This window comes from Lissotriton helveticus, chromosome 11 (assembly GCF_964261635.1).
Source record: "Lissotriton helveticus chromosome 11, aLisHel1.1, whole genome shotgun sequence".
NCBI lineage: Eukaryota > Metazoa > Chordata > Amphibia > Caudata > Salamandridae > Lissotriton > Lissotriton helveticus.
In genome coordinates this window covers 653,499,982-653,517,229 of record NC_136072.1, presented here as the reverse complement: position 1 = coordinate 653,517,229, position 17,248 = coordinate 653,499,982, and positions in this window count along the sequence as shown.

The following is a 17,248-nucleotide window of genomic DNA, read 5'->3' as shown; positions in this document are numbered from 1 at the left end:
ACTTCATTGACAATTGATACAGCCCCCACTTTTGGAGGGTCCCCAACAGAAGGAAAAGTTCCCACTAGCTTAGTTTGCTTACTAACTAAGGTGTTCAAGGTAGTAAGAGATGTTTCTAATAAAGTGAGCCGAATCTCAACTTTTTTCAGACTATCGCTAATGGGCTGCAGAAGGGAGCGGAATAAAAATTCGATACTCCCCATGGCTGTGAGTGGAAGGATTATGTTCGATGTGTTAGCCTCTGATTCCTCAGAGGTAACAACTATGGTCGGGCTTTGAGCCTTAGATGGTGGAATGGTAGGCGCTATCTCAATTGCCTTCCCCGGTAGGAGTATGTTAGTATGTTTCTTACCAAAATCAAGGTGAGATAATTTAGATTTCCCCCGTCCCCCAAAAGACTTCCTGGCGCGTTTGCTAGGCGGAGGCCTATGCACCTCTACTACAACATTTGATTTTGGTATACTCTTCTTCACAATTTGCATAGGGGAAGTTTGGGTTACCAAAATAACGGGAGTAAGGGATGACTCTGGGGGGATTGGCTCTACGTTTATTCCGGGCACTCTCCCTGGGGAAGAGGGGATTTCCCTTAACAAAAGTGGAAAGTCCTCGTGGGTCGCATTATTAGAGCTGCTAGGGGGCGTACCTTCCTCTTGCGAACTGGGGTAAGGGGTAATGTCGCTCAACAGTCTGTTTTTCATGGATTCTATGGAGCGCCTGCGCTCCGCTCTGGGTTTCTCTAGTGAGCTTTCCTTGCCCGCATCTCCCTTAGCAGATTTAAAATAATTGTCCAAAGTCCCTGTACTAGAGGCCCCCTCCCTTGATGGGGTTTCTCGTAATGGTGGCGAGGGCATTACCTTGTTCAAGTTGGAGACTGGGATTAAGGGGGTAGGCCCGGCCCGGCCTCCTTCGGCCCCGGACAGCCACAGACGGTCCCGCCCTTGTCCCGGGCTTCTCCCAGCGCCCTCCCGCGCGCTCCCGCGCTGCGGGAGTGGAGGATCCTTAATGTAGATGACCAGCTAGCTACCGGGAGGGCGGGGCCGGCAGGGAGAGCAGCCCAGCTGGAGTAAGGGCGCGCGTGGACTCCTGGTCCTCGGAGTCCACGGCTATGCTCGCAGCCCTGCCGGTAGGTCGAGAACAGTGCCCCTTCAGAAAACCAGAAAAGTGCTTCACACCACGAAGCGGGACCCGCGCAGCGGGTCCGGCGAGGCTTGGCGGCAACAGCAGGGTCAGAGGCTTCCTCGCTGGAATAGCGAGAGCTTCACACAGGGTCAGCGTCAGCAATGGAATCCACGGAGGTTCAGGTGGGGCGCTGATTTAACCGGTGATTAGGTGAAGGCGGGGCCGGCAGGGAGAGCAGCCCAGCTGGAGTAAGGGCGCGCGTGGACTCCTGGTCCTCGGAGTCCACCGCTATGCTCACAGCCCTGCCGGTAGGTCGAGAACAGTGCCCCTTCAGAAAACCAGAAAAGTGCTTCACACCACGAAGCGGGACCCGCGCAGCGGGTCCGGCGAGGCTTGGCGGCAACAGCAGGGTCAGAGGCTTCCTCGCTGGAATAGCGAGAGCTTCACACAGGGTCAGCGTCAGCAATGGAATGGAATAGAGAGTTTCAAAAGGCTGATCGTAAGGCTGCGAAGGTTTTATCCCTCTCAAATTTAAACTTGACTCTGGGAAACAGAACCCGTTTTAGCCTGACTTTGGAACATCAGGGCTGGCTGATGCACTGCAAGACACTTGGATAGGTCCTGATATGGTTAGCTATTCAGGGAAATATATATGCAATAACCCAATGTGAGAATAATTATGTTGCTCAGTGGGAGGCAGCGCAGTGTTTTTCTTGCATAGAATGTAGGGTCTCTGTCCCAAAACCCACAATTAGCCTACTGAGGCATTTTGGCTCGTTGACAAGGGTTTATCTGGGTAACAGTTATACAGGCATTAAAACAGTAGCAATAATCCAATCTAGAGTTTTTAGCAACGTCCACTACTGGCATCTTGTGGTAGACAGATAGTAGTGACATTAAGTATCTTAGTTTAGCAATTTGATGATAGCAGTTGCCTACCAAAATGGCTAGCTCCATCATGATAGGAAACCCCAAAGGATTTTTTTTCTTTGACTAGGTATCGAAATTAATGCTCAAAAAGTCTTTTATCAGAGCCTGTATATTTAGTTTGACCTTAACTTCAAAGTCATGGTTTCTTTTTTAGAATTGTTATGCTGAAGGTAGTTAGGCCTCATCCATACTGTACGTTCCAGTGAATTATTTGTGGAGCTTTGATGGGTCTTTTTTCTTGAAGAATTTAATGTAGACATGAGTATCATTAGCATACAACTACACTGTCACTAAGGATTTTGTAAAGATATTAAATAGTGGTGCAATGTAAATAATTGCTGATGACAAAGAGTACCGCTGAGAGACTCCATAATAAGAGTAGACCAACTGAGAGAGAAAGAACCCAGCAGTTCCCTTTTAAACAAGAGGAAGAGAAAAGGGTTGAACTACTGAGATTATTTTTATTAGCATGAACTACTAAAGTGTGTCCATCTAAGAAAAACTGATGGTCGACAGTATCAAAGGCCATGAGCAAATTCTCCATTGACAAGAGACAGATAGCATTTTCATCCACCAACCTAACAGCATCATCACAGAACCTAATAATTGCATTTTTGGTGCTGTACCATGGATCAAAGCTAGATTGTAGGGGGGGGACAGCTATTATTGTCTAAATGTTTTTGTAGTTGTTTAACTACTGTTTTTTCAAAACCTTGCTCATAGCATACCTGTTGGGATGAAAATTGGATACAACTGTGAGGTTAAGGATATAATTTTTAAGTCTGGTGTTAGTGAAGACGTTTTGATTTTACTAAAATTTGACATACCATATATGTACATAGATTGGCTTTCAGCCAACCTTCTGCATACATTGCTCCATTGTTGGTAATTCACATTTTGCTTCCATTCACCACAGCATGCAACATAGGACAGGGAGTCAACTTAAGCCACTGCAACACTTGACTGTGAGTGAAAGCATTCTGCTTATGCCCAAAGTGTGCATCTGCCTAAAAAAGTAGTGTCGGGCTGATGTAGTGTTGTGTTTCTATTTTTTGGGTTTTATTTTGTTGTTCTAAAAAGAGCAGCTGCTCTCTAAACACTGCAATTGGACCATTGCAGTAACTTGCAGTATGCTGCATCCCAAACAGGCACTGCATGCGTTGGATTTTTTAAAATACGTTTTAAACCCATCACAGATGATCATTGGTGCATGTGCAGTCATGCGCATGTGCAGGCATGAGAAGCCATATTTCTGTAAATGTTTCTTCACAAAAATATTAAAAGACACCTTCATACATGTGCACATGGATGTATAAGCACAGATGCCTATCTTGGATGATTCCATACATTTTATTACAAAATCAAAAGGTCAAAGGTTGTTGAGAGTATTTGTGCACATGTCTGCATGCCCATGGGCAGCAATATTCCAACTCTTTTTGTAATAAATGTTTCCAAAAACATTTTAAAAAGCAAGCATTGGGACAGCCAATAGCCTATGAGGCATAGCCACACATGTTGGTTTGCAAATGCTTGTTTAATAAGAGGTTAATTATTTCAGTTTTTAATTCACAAGTTATACTGCCCTCTGGGGTGGAGCTATATATTAACCGAGAAATGAGGGTTGCAAATATATGAGTGCGCTCCCTGAGAAGTCGAGTTGGGTGAATCTGTAGCCTTTAGGGCTTTCAGGATAGGTGTTGTAGCGATATTACTTCCTTTCTTTCTTTACATTGATATTCTCTTTTCTGTTCAGCCTGAAGGAATGTAGAATGATGTCACAGAATGTTTGAATGCTTGGACTTGGTCAGACTGTTAGTTGGAAGATTGCAGGCTGAGCAGCAGGGAGGCTGCTCCTGGTGGGGCTACATTATACCAACCTAATGACAGTTAAAAATGTGCTGAGCAGCAGGCAGGCTGCTCCTGATAGGGCTGCTGTTACATGGACTAAGGGCTGACTACCAGGCTGACCTACATCACCATCATCTGTCTACCTGGACTACCTAACTGATGCACTTGTATACCATCTTGATGTACTTGAACCAGCTACTGAATAAAGGTACTTATGAACTCTACTCGGCTACCAGCATCTAATTTTGTCACAGGGCACAACAATAGGCTTGTTACCCTGAGCAGAAATAGGCTTCCAACAGAAAGTCATTCAAAGATCTGTGACTGATTCCTGACATAGGACTGACTACATTCTAGTTGGCTTTTTCTGCTTTGATCTTTGCACAGAAATGTCCTTCAGCTGATCTAATGCCAGGTTATTAATTTTCATCATGATTGTGATAAAGATAGCATTATGTTTGACCGGAGTATTTTCAAGATACATTGTTGACAATTGAGACTCCAAAAGAATCTTTGAAAAGGGTGAATAGCATTTAAGATAATGTGGTCTCAAGTGGCCTCTGAATGACGTGAGCACATGAGATGTGTCTGATGACTTATGGGTATGTTTGAGGATTGTTTAGGACCCTTGAAGCATTTTGCCACCAGTCCATGATGTTGATTAGCATGTAATATTTGAAATACTGCTCACTGAAAAAGATGAGGGGAAAGGGCAAGCTAATTTTCAAGATGCTTAGAACGTAATCCACTGTGACCTATTATGTCCCCCTTAAACCTGGAGTAATGGTTTGCTGATTTGTTGTTAGAAGTTGAAAAGTTAATAAAATTGATTTAACTCCTTTTTTAATTACATTTGCTAGCAAAAGCATGGTTGTTATCAAGCAGAAATTTGCTGTGATTTCCCTGATCCAGAGAATGATTTTTGAGGATGACATTACTTGCCCCGTTTTGAAGGTATACGTACATTCTCTCTTTGTGAGAAATACATTCATTATCTTGGGTAAAAAAGAACCAGAATGGCTGAAGATTATTTTGACAACCAAGACCAGGAGAGGTAGGAAAGCCCTTTGTTTGATCGAGGAAAGTGAGTAATTTCATCAAGGACTCTCATAAGAATTACGAATTCATTTTAAGTAGCTGAGGTCTTTCCTTGATTAACGGAAAAGGAATATCTGTACTAGAAGTGCTCTCCTGGCTGATGCTTTTCAATAAGTCCAGGATTACATTTTTAAGTTCCTATTATTTTTCTCCAGAAACTGTCTGTGCTGCAGACTATGTTTAATATCCATGTATTTTGTTTAGATATCTTTGGGCTGCTGGTTGGTTTTATGAGTTTGAAGTCGGAATTTTGTTGCTGTGACAGCAATGATACTGCTGATATTCACAAAGTCACTTTGGAGAATAAAGTTGTTCTAAAATGTGCATTAAAGGGGAATATAGTAGGAACATTTATATACAATTTCTGTAAATAGAGAGAAAGAATATTTCTTTGCAACTTCGCCAACATGGAGTTGGAGTTTTCGCACCAATTCACAGAAAGCATGTAATGATATGCACTTCTGTAGTACTTCTTCCCATATTCATAAATGCATTTGTGAATGGGCATCATCATTTTTATGATGTTTGATTGATTGATAGGTTTGTAAAGAACACTCAGCTATTTAAAAAAGGGTTTCCTGGCACTTAAGCTTTATAGCAGAACTGCAAATGACAGCTGCTCAGGTGACACACCAGAATTTATTTTTATTTTTTATTTGTGGTATTTGTAGAGCGCAGCATTCATCCCAGGGGATATCAAGGCGCTGAATAAGAAAGGGCTGCTGAGGTTTGAGCAGGGGGGTTAGTATTTGGGAAAGAGATGTGTTTTGAGTTTTTGCCGGAATGAAAAAAGGTTCGCAGTGTGTCTCAGATCCATCGGTAGTTCATTCCATCGTTTGGCCGCCAGGTGCGAGAAGGCTCGTCCTCCTGTTCTTGTTTTGTAAATACGCTTAGGTTTTGCTAGGGCTGAGTTAATGGATCTTAAGTTCCTGTTTGGAATATAAAATTCTATTTTCCCTTGCAGGATTGTAGGGCCTGTTTTATGGAGGGCTTTGTGCGCATGGCAAAGTAGTTTGAATGTGGCGCGCTGGCGCATCGGCAGCCAATGGAGTTGTTTTAGACATGCCGATGCAGAGTCTCGTTTGCTTTTGTTACATACCAGCTTGGCAGCCTGGTTTTGCAGAACCTGAAGGCGGGAGAACAACTGCTCGTTCATTCCTTCGAACAGAGCATTGCCATAGTCCAGGCGGCTGACTAGAAGGGCCTGGGTGATCGTACGACGACAATCAAGTGGAATCCATGTGAAGATCTTAGCGAGGAGTTTCAGGATTGCAAATCCCTTACCCCAAAGTGTGCGCACGTGGTCCTTCATGGATAGTGCGTCGTCTATCATAATGCCCAGATTCCTGGCGTATTGTTTCGGGGCGGGGGCTGTTCCCAGTGACGGTGGCCACCAAGAATCGTTCCACGAAAGTTTGGCTCCTCCGAACAATAGAATTTCGGATTTTCCGGCATTAAGCTTGAGGCAGTGGTTACGCATCCAGTCCGCCATTTCGGAGAGGCAGCTGTGGAGTTTGTTTTTAGTTGTTTCTAATTTTTCCGATCTTTCATCCAAGGTCACCATCAGCTGCGTGTCGTCGGCATATGAGCAAATGCCGCTGCCCCACTTTCTTCCGATGTCAGCCAGAGATGATACGTAGGCATTAAAGAGAGTGGGGCTTAGGGAAGCCCCTTGTGGGACTCCACAGCCAATGGGACGGGGTTCAGAATGGAATTGGCCCATATGCACTGCTTGGGTGCGGTTGCACAGGAAGGATTCAATCCATTGCAGTGCTATGTCTTGTATTCCTTTGCTCCGGAGAATGTTCAATAGACATTTGTGCGACACTGTGTCGAACGCTGCAGACAGGTCCAACAGTATCAGAGCCACCGAGCCCCCTTGGTCAGTGATGCATCTGACACTGTCCGACACTGCCAGCAGCGTAGCCTCGGTGCTATTGTTGGATCTGAATCCAGTTTGGGTGGGGTCCAGAAGCGAGTTGTCCTCGAGATATTTGGATAACTGTAAGTTAACCATTTTCTCCAATGCTTTGGAGAGATAAGGGAGTTGTGAAATTGGCCTATAATTCTCTGGGTTGAGAATATCGGCCCCAGCTTTCTTCAGGAGGGGGGTTACAGATGCGTGTTTCCAGCAATCTGGAAAGGACGCGGAGGCAAGAGATTGATTAAAAAGTTTGGTGATGATTGGGCATAGAGTCGGTGCAATTTCAGAGAATACAAAATGTGGGCAGGGATCTGCAGGGGAGCCAGATTTTATTGCTCTAAGAACTGTTAGTACTTCCTCTTCGGAGAGTGGTTGGAAGTTTGATAGGCGAGGGGAGTTGCCCAGGTCTAGGCGATCGTTGTCGTTGTCGGATATAGATGGGCGTACGTCAAAGTTATCATAGGGGGAGACGGTATGGGAGGGGGTGAAGGTTGAATAAATTTTATTGATTTTTTCGGAGAAGAAGGAGCTAATCCGTTCGCATGCTTCTGTTGAAGGGGTGAGACTTTGCGAGATGCAGGATGGGTTGCTGAGCTCTTTCACAATTTTAAATAACTCTTTTGTCGAGTTGTGGTTTTCGTTGATTCGTTGCACGAAAAAAGCCTTTTTTGCCTCTCGGATGGCAAAGATGTATTGTTTCCTTTTGGCAGTGTAGTTGGCTCTGGTTGTGGGGTTTTTCGCTTGTCTCCATTGGTGTTCTGTTTTTTGGCATTCCCTTTTAAGGCTCTTGAGGGAGGGGGTGTACCATTTTTCGTTAATGGTTGTTTTTTTCTTAACATCTCGCAAGGGTGCTATTTTGTCCAATGTTTGGCGGATGCTAGTTTCTAGCCGGATGACATTGTTACCAATCGGTTCGTTATCTGGTAGGGAGACATCTGTATCGTGAAAATGATTTTGAAAATTGGAGTCTTTGATTAGTTTCCAGGCTCTATTGGAGGTGAGGGGGGAAGATCTGATTTTCACGGGTTTGCCAGGAAGTTCAAGTGAAAATGAGAGCATGAGATGGTCAGACCATGACAGAGGGAGAGTTTCCTTGAGAGTGGTCGACTTGATGTTCGTAAAAAGGAGATCCAGGGTGTGCCCTGCTATATGCGTGGGGCCATCAACCAGTTGTTTCAGTTGAAGGATTTCCATGTCGTATTTGAGCTGAGCGACTCCAGGGGCATTGGGGTTTTCGTAGTGGACATTAAAGTCTCCAATGATCATGTAGTTTTTGTGTTTTAGGCACAAAGGGAGTACTTGATTCAGGAGTTTCGCACTGAGGTTAATTTGTTGTCCAGGAGGGTTATAGACGACTGCGCCCGCTAGCATGACATGATTCTCAACGAGAATTCTAAATGGTAGTAACTCATGTTCAGGCTCCGCTTTAGTTGTATCCATTAGGCAAGTTAAGTGGTCCCTAAAAATTACGGCGACTCCACCTCCTTTTTTCTTGCTTTGTCTGTTTTGTGTTATTATTTTATAATTGGAGGGGAGAGCGTTGGCTAGATCCGGGGCACTGGCATCGGATAGCCACGTTTCGGTGACAAAAACCAGATCTGGCGTTTTAGAGGTTAAGGTGTCCCATATGTCGAGTGCATGCTTGGGTAGTGATCTGGCATTGAAATATAGACATTTTAGTTCATACTGGGGGTTGATAGGGATCGTGTAAGGATCCGTTGGGGATTGGCCCAAACTGGTCCAATGACAAGAATGGCATGAGATGGGGCCGTGGGATAGACCTGGGTCGGTTTGGGTGCAGTTTGTTGTTTCAGTGGGTTTACGCAGGGCTAGTAGATCGATACGATTATAGCGAATGATGACTGCCTCAGGTGTACTGGAGCCTGTAGGGGGTATGGCCCCTGGTCCCGGTCGGGCGCGGACGGGCGCAGACGGGCTTGCCTTAGGCGCGCCTTCGGCGCGCAATCGGCGCGCCCGCTGCGCTCGTCCGCTGCGCTTCCAGGGGAGGCACATACTTATAGTTGGTGGGTAGATGGGCGGTGGGCGTGGCCTCCGGTGTGGGCGTGGCCTGTCAGTCGGCCGAGGTGCTGGCTATCGTTCAGCCCGCTGGTTTCTAGGCAGCGGAGGTGCCGCTTAAGGTGCTAAGAGCTTGGGTGAGTGAGATGTTTCAATTTTTAAAAGCACAAGAAGTAATAACAATTTTTTAAAAACGGAGCGCTCTCCCGGCTTTCCGCCTCAGGAGCAGCGTTTTCTTAAGATGGAGAGGCTGTGAGCAGCGTCTCTTTTAGGCTGTGGGCGGTGGGCGTGGCCTCCGGTGTGGGCGTGGCCTGTCAGTCGGCCGAGGTGCTGGCTATCGTTCAGCCCGCTGGTTTCTAGGCAGCGGAGGTGCCGCTTAAGGTGCTAAGAGCTTGGGTGAGTGAGATGTTTCAATTTTTAAAAGCACAAGAAGTAATAACAATTTTTTTAAAACGGAGCGCTCTCCCGGCTTTCCGCCTCAGGAGCAGCGTTTTCTTAAGATGGAGAGGCTGTGAGCAGCGTCTCTTTTAGGCTGTGGGCGGTGGGCGTGGCCTCCGGTGTGGGCGTGGCCTGTCAGTCGGCCGAGGTGCTGGCTATCGTTCAGCCCGCTGGTTTCTAGGCAGCGGAGGTGCCGCTTAAGGTGCTAAGAGCTTGGGTGAGTGAGATGTTTCAATTTTTAAAAGCACAAGAAGTAATAACAATTTTTTTAAAACGGAGCGCTCTCCCGGCTTTCCGCCTCAGGAGCAGCGTTTTCTTAAGATGGAGAGGCTGTGAGCAGCGTCTCTTTTAGGCTGTGGGCGGTGGGCGTGGCCTCCGGTGTGGGCGTGGCCTGTCAGTCGGCCGAGGTGCTGGCTATCGTTCAGCCCGCCGGTTTCTAGGCAGCGGAGGTACCGCTTAAGGTGCTAAGAGCTTGGGTGAGTGAGATGTTTCAATTTTTAAAAGCACAAGAAGTAATAACAATTTTTTAAAAACGGAGCGCTCTCCCGGCTTTCCGCCTCAGGAGCAGCGTTTTCTTAAGATGGAGAGGCTGTGAGCAGCGTCTCTTTTAGGCTGTGGGCGGTGGGCGTGGCCTCCGGTGTGGGCGTGGCCTGTCAGTCGGCCGAGGTGCTGGCTATCGTTCAGCCCGCTGGTTTCTAGGCAGCGGAGGTGCCGCTTAAGGTGCTAAGAGCTTGGGTGAGTGAGATGTTTCAATTTTTAAAAGCACAAGAAGTAATAACAATTTTTTAAAAACGGAGCGCTCTCCCGGCTTTCCGCCTCAGGAGCAGCGTTTTCTTAAGATGGAGAGGCTGTGAGCAGCGTCTCTTTTAGGCTGTGGGCGGTGGGCGTGGCCTCCGGTGTGGGCGTGGCCTGTCAGTCGGCCGAGGTGCTGGCTATCGTTCAGCCCGCTGGTTTCTAGGCAGCGGAGGTGCCGCTTAAGGTGCTAAGAGCTTGGGTGAGTGAGATGTTTCAATTTTTAAAAGCACAAGAAGTAATAACAATTTTTTTAAAACGGAGCGCTCTCCCGGCTTTCCGCCTCAGGAGCAGCGTTTTCTTAAGATGGAGAGGCTGTGAGCAGCGTCTCTTTTAGGCTGTGGGCGGTGGGCGTGGCCTCCGGTGTGGGCGTGGCCTGTCAGTCGGCCGAGGTGCTGGCTATCGTTCAGCCCGCTGGTTTCTAGGCAGCGGAGGTGCCGCTTAAGGTGCTAAGAGCTTGGGTGAGTGAGATGTTTCAATTTTTAAAAGCACAAGAAGTAATAACAATTTTTTTAAAACGGAGCGCTCTCCCGGCTTTCCGCCTCAGGAGCAGCGTTTTCTTAAGATGGAGAGGCTGTGAGCAGCGTCTCTTTTAGGCTGTGGGCGGTGGGCGTGGCCTCCGGTGTGGGCGTGGCCTGTCAGTCGGCCGAGGTGCTGGCTATCGTTCAGCCCGCCGGTTTCTAGGCAGCGGAGGTACCGCTTAAGGTGCTAAGAGCTTGGGTGAGTGAGATGTTTCAATTTTTAAAAGCACAAGAAGTAATAACAATTTTTTAAAAACGGAGCGCTCTCCCGGCTTTCCGCCTCAGGAGCAGCGTTTTCTTAAGATGGAGAGGCTGTGAGCAGCGTCTCTTTTAGGCTGTGGGCGGTGGGCGTGGCCTCCGGTGTGGGCGTGGCCTGTCAGTCGGCCGAGGTGCTGGCTATCGTTCAGCCCGCTGGTTTCTAGGCAGCGGAGGTGCCGCTTAAGGTGCTAAGAGCTTGGGTGAGTGAGATGTTTCAATTTTTAAAAGCACAAGAAGTAATAACAATTTTTTAAAAACGGAGCGCTCTCCCGGCTTTCCGCCTCAGGAGCAGCGTTTTCTTAAGATGGAGAGGCTGTGAGCAGCGTCTCTTTTAGGCTGTGGGCGGTGGGCGTGGCCTCCGGTGTGGGCGTGGCCTGTCAGTCGGCCGAGGTGCTGGCTATCGTTCAGCCCGCTGGTTTCTAGGCAGCGGAGGTGCCGCTTAAGGTGCTAAGAGCTTGGGTGAGTGAGATGTTTCAATTTTTAAAAGCACAAGAAGTAATAACAATTTTTTTAAAACGGAGCGCTCTCCCGGCTTTCCGCCTCAGGAGCAGCGTTTTCTTAAGATGGAGAGGCTGTGAGCAGCGTCTCTTTTAGGCTGTGGGCGGTGGGCGTGGCCTCCGGTGTGGGCGTGGCCTGTCAGTCGGCCGAGGTGCTGGCTATCGTTCAGCCCGCTGGTTTCTAGGCAGCGGAGGTGCCGCTTAAGGTGCTAAGAGCTTGGGTGAGTGAGATGTTTCAATTTTTAAAAGCACAAGAAGTAATAACAATTTTTTAAAAACGGAGCGCTCTCCCGGCTTTCCGCCTCAGGAGCAGCGTTTTCTTAAGATGGAGAGGCTGTGAGCAGCGTCTCTTTTAGGCTGTGGGCGGTGGGCGTGGCCTCCGGTGTGGGCGTGGCCTGTCAGTCGGCCGAGGTGCTGGCTATCGTTCAGCCCGCTGGTTTCTAGGCAGCGGAGGTGCCGCTTAAGGTGCTAAGAGCTTGGGTGAGTGAGATGTTTCAATTTTTAAAAGCACAAGAAGTAATAACAATTTTTTAAAAACGGAGCGCTCTCCCGGCTTTCCGCCTCAGGAGCAGCGTTTTCTTAATTTATTATATTAGTCAAAAGAAAGGTCTTCGATATAGTGTTTCCTTTTACAATGTATGGTGTTAGAGAGTACATGGCTGAGAGCCACTGCCATAGTTTTTCTTTTTTGGTAAGACTTTGTTTACCCTTGTTAATAATATCTTGCAAGCACAATGGAATTAATGTTAGTATTAGGTGTGCAAGATTGTTCATCACTTAGCTTATTGATGTGAAAGAGAGAGCACACATTCCATTTCAGTCATGTCCATATTAGTTTATGTAAGGTCTTCCATGGAGCTTGTGCCTAATCTTTTCAGGTCTCTTGTTTACCATGCTGTAAGTTTATGTTATCTAGTGACCCAACTATTTTAGAAGCAATGAGTGTTTTGACTGGTTAATCATATATATTTGTTGGGTGCTGGTTGATTGCTTTTACTAGGTACATTTTCCATTTTGCAGTGAAACATTTGTAATTTAGATGCTCATCTTGCCAGCCTGGGCATCACATTTCTTCCCCTGCCTGGGTTCAAAATGTTGACCAATGGCTTATGATCAGTACATAGCTTGAATTTCCTCCCCCACATATGCATTCTAAATCATTCCGCAGTTCATACAGCCACAAGTAGTTCTTTCTCAATAACCAAATAGTTATGTTCAGTCTCCATTAAAGTACATGAAGCATATACCACGGTCCATGTTGCACACATTTCTGTAAAAGAGAAGCACTAATCCCATAACTATTCACATCTACGGATAGTACACATTCACCCCCTATTACAAAAGATTTCAATGAACGTTCCCAGATATCTCTTTCTTAATCTAAATAAAAAAAATTCAATGTCCATGTGACCAGCAATTTTTCCAACTAAATCTGCAATGGCTATGCTTTAAAATCATAGTTCACCACAAAATGTGAACAAAATTAATTAAGCCACAAAAATAATATTAACTGTTCCTTGTTCTCTGGCTGCAAAGCATTGACAATAGTTTCAATGTGGCTAATGTTTTGGTGATTTACACACCCTAAATATTCCACAAGCTGTTTTCCAAAGAAGCACTTTCCCTTCTTTATCATCAACCCAATATCTTTAAGTGCCTACATGACCAGATGCAAGGCAGAATCATAAGAACATTGGGGCATATTACCAACAACTAGCGATAATTATCGCTAGGTTGGCTTAGCGGCAATAATTTTATCGCCGTGTAGCGACGATTTTTATCGCTTAGGAGTCTTGATATTATCAAGGTTTTTCTCCTAGGCGATAAAAATCGGCCGAAATGCATGCATATCGCTGAAAAGTCAGCGATATTCATGCATTACCGAGCAAATGCTCTTAGCCATGTTATCCACCTCCCATTGGAAAACATGGCTAAGAACTGCTCAGGGCAGGTGTTAGCTTTTGGAGATATTCGTGCTTAGCGCGAATATCTCCAAAAGTTGGTAATAGGAGATAGCAATGTTAGCGACTGTTTCCAGTCGCTGACATCTTGGCACGCCCACTTTGCATGTCATTAGTGATAAATTTCTCTGATATGCAAAGCGGGGCCCATGATGGTCGCTATCTCCTACTAGCTGTCGCTAAATGGTGTTAGCGACAGCTGGGTAATAGGGAGATAATTTTATCTCCGCTTTCTTGGCTTTTAAAGCCAAAAAAGAGGAGATAAATCCCTTGATAATATGCCCCATTGATCCTTACCAAAAATATAAATGTCATCCTGGAATACTTTAGCACCTTGTATTCTAGATAACATTCTGGTAATTTCCCTTTGGAAAACTGCTGATTGATTCATAAGCCCAAAATACATCCTTTTGCATTGATACATGCCTTCAGGGGTTATGAAAACTGTGCAATGCTTTGACTCTCCCTCTAACTCACTCTGGTGGTATGCACTTTGTGAGATCTATGGTTGAAAATACTGCTGCATCACCAATTGACAATGTTAACTCTTGCAAATTAGGCAGAGGAAAGTGTCCAACCAAATTGCTTCATTAAAGCACCTGGAATCAACACAAAGTCTTAAATCCCTACTGGATTTAGGAGAAATTACTACTGGTGAAACCTAATCATAACTTTCCACAGGTTCTATAATTCCTTTATCACATATTTCCTGTAAATTCCCCTTCAATTTTTTTCTATGGTTTAATGGCACATTTCTCAATTTTTGTCTAATTAGCACCACAGGATCACACAACACAATTTTGTTCTTCAATCCTTGCATTCTTCACAAATGATCACTGAAAACATCTGATTATTGTTTTTCTAAGTCCGCGTATTCAGTGGCATTCTTTCTCCTACCTCCCTCTTATAAACAAAGTACACAGGCATATTTACACACAGATTGATTTAAATAAACATCTTTTTGCGCTACCTTCTGGCAGTCCCTTGTTCGACCTCAACTTACTGTTGCCATAAGGAACTTGGTCTAGCTTACATTTATGACATTATGAAGACCACACCCTTGCTTCTATGGCATAAGATATTGGTGTCGTTAGAGACGGGATTTAACAGGGATGTAATTAAGGATTGCCTTAAATTAGATGGGGTGTCCAACCTGCCTTGGGTTAACTACATAATAAATCTGTCAAGTGAGATTCGTCACCCAGAATACTTTCATCATCCTAGTAGCCTTGAAAGTGTCCCTAGAAAATCCCTCAAGACACACTGTATGAACTACTTGGAAAATAAGCGGTGGTTCACCGAGAAAGAGAACAAATCGGTCATGGCAAATCAGCTGATGTCCACTTGTCCAGGTTTACAACCCTACTTAATATGTGTAGAGAGTGGCTTCATACACATGCTTTTGTCCCTTTTTCGCCATGGCTCCTTTTACAGGATGGTTAAATTTCCTGATATTAATGATTGGACAATACTCCACCCATTATGCCCATGCGATGAAACTTCTAGATTAACTACGACGCACTGCATTTTATTTTGTAAATATTATGATGCCCATACTAAAAAGCTGGAATTTGAAGCAATGTAAAATAGCTTTTTTTAAACTGCAAATACTGGAAAATGAATGTACAATCATGGCTGTGTCGGCTTTTTTAAAACTCGTTATAAGGTTTCGTAACACCATGTGATACTATCATAAAGTTTTGGTGTTTGTGTATTTTTTTTTTATTAATGGATAATCTTTTAAAATTATGTATTACTGCTTGTTTATATGAATTGCTTCTTTTGTATTTTACACTACATTTGAAGCGGGAAAAATTTATTCTTTTTAATTAGTTTTTTATTACTGTGCTTTTATGATTTTATGACTTAAAATCGAATAAAGCTGATTTGATTTGATTTGATTTGATACACAGTTCCCTTATATATGGCCAACTGAGAATCATATCCCTTTATTGGCTATATAAACTTTCCCATTGCACTTCCTAGAACCAAATTCAATATTTGCCCGCATAAATTCTTGCATAGGAATCTTGTGACCTGAATAGCTACCAGGATTGGCAACCAGCTCACATAATTCCCTGCTAGGCCACAACTTATCAAACATGTTTTTCCCATGATAGTATACAACGCACAGGAATACCCCATGTATTCAATACCTACACCATCAATCTGTATTAAACAACTAGATAATATTGTGGGCTTCTCACTTCCAGATGCTTACTCATCTTGCACACTCAACACTACTCCCTACAAACTCTCCTCCTCATCTGTAACATCTTCCACAATTTGATTCACCTTCTTACTCATGTTTTAACACCCACTGCCAAAATGTCCCTTTTTCTTGCATGTGCTATAGACCTTGTTCAAAGGTGGACACACATAGGAATTAGTCAAATGGCTACTCGAACCGCATCTAAAACATAGCAACCCTTTGCAAGATGCACATCCCCCTTCATCTGTCTTAACCACCACAGTTCTAACTTTATTTTTAGGATCCTTCCCTCCAGTAACTGCACTTACATGAGCAGCGCAACTACTCTCACTTCTTACAGTTTGTATACACTTCTCTGACACCTCAATACGTGTGGCCACATCAACTGCTGACTGGAATGATATTTCCCCAAACTACCATAATTTTTCTTGATTTTTTAGATTTAGGGGCTGAATATGTCTTGCCACTCCTGCGCCTGATCTCTGCTAGCACAGCAGCACGAAAGTCACGCAAAGACCGCCCACCTCAATATGAGTTGAACTGGTGCAGGCGGACAATCCTATGATTTTCCCATGGTGGTGCCCTGAGAAAGTGCACCACAACGGGGACTGGCAAAAATGTTCTAGCATGGACTGTGAAGTTCATGCTGTGCTGGAACTGGGGTGCATGCAGACAGGGGTGCACATATAGTGCCCCCCTGAATGCATCCCCATTGTGGCGAAGGCAGGGCCCACTTTTTTCACCTTTGCCAGCCTTTTCATGGTGGTGAGCCCTCCATGAAAAGGCTCACGAGGGGAAACTCATAATATGTTCGGCAGACCATGGCGGCCCAGCCCTGTAAAATTGTATAGGCCCTCTATGCAGCACTACTGCCAGGGAACAGCGGCGCCTTGTAATGATGCAGACATATTACCGCTGTGCCACCGTGTGTCTGGCGATCCAAGACCCCCAGACTCGAAATCGGACCGTAGTCTTCATAAGAATTTGGTTCCTCAAAACCTGGTCGTAGGAAATATGCTGAAAAAAAAATGGCACACCTAGCACCCTTAAAGTAGCAACAAATGTCAATGGTTTTCTCTTCCTTTTATGCCCTCGAATGGGATTTAAAATGCTCCTTGACCCCATTTTTACGTACAACACGATATTAATATGAACACTACTACTACTCAACCTGGAGTGTCAATGAGGATGAGGAGCCACACACCACAACAAGCCTCTTCAGAAATCCTGCAAATTACCCACCGACACATGAACTTCAATTAACTCTGACTGCCAGCACTGCTCCATCCCATCCTCATCGCCATTGTGGTCCCGCAACGACTGTCAACACAAAGCTCTGATGAGACTGGATCTTCATGCAGGCAGTAACCATCCTTGATGATCAACCAATGCAAAGCTTCAGTGACTTCACGATCATTGCATTACAGCAATGACCAGACGCCACTTCTGACCAAAAGCCTCCTCTTCGTGGCCCCCTCCAACATGAACAGAAGTCTTCTTTTCGTATTTGAGAGGGTATCTCTTCAGTGGACCCAACCTGGTCCCAGTATGCGACCCGGGCTCCATCACGGTTGGCCTGAACTTTTGACTTCCCCTGGTCTAAGGTGACCAGATAACCGTGAGTCGCAATTTCC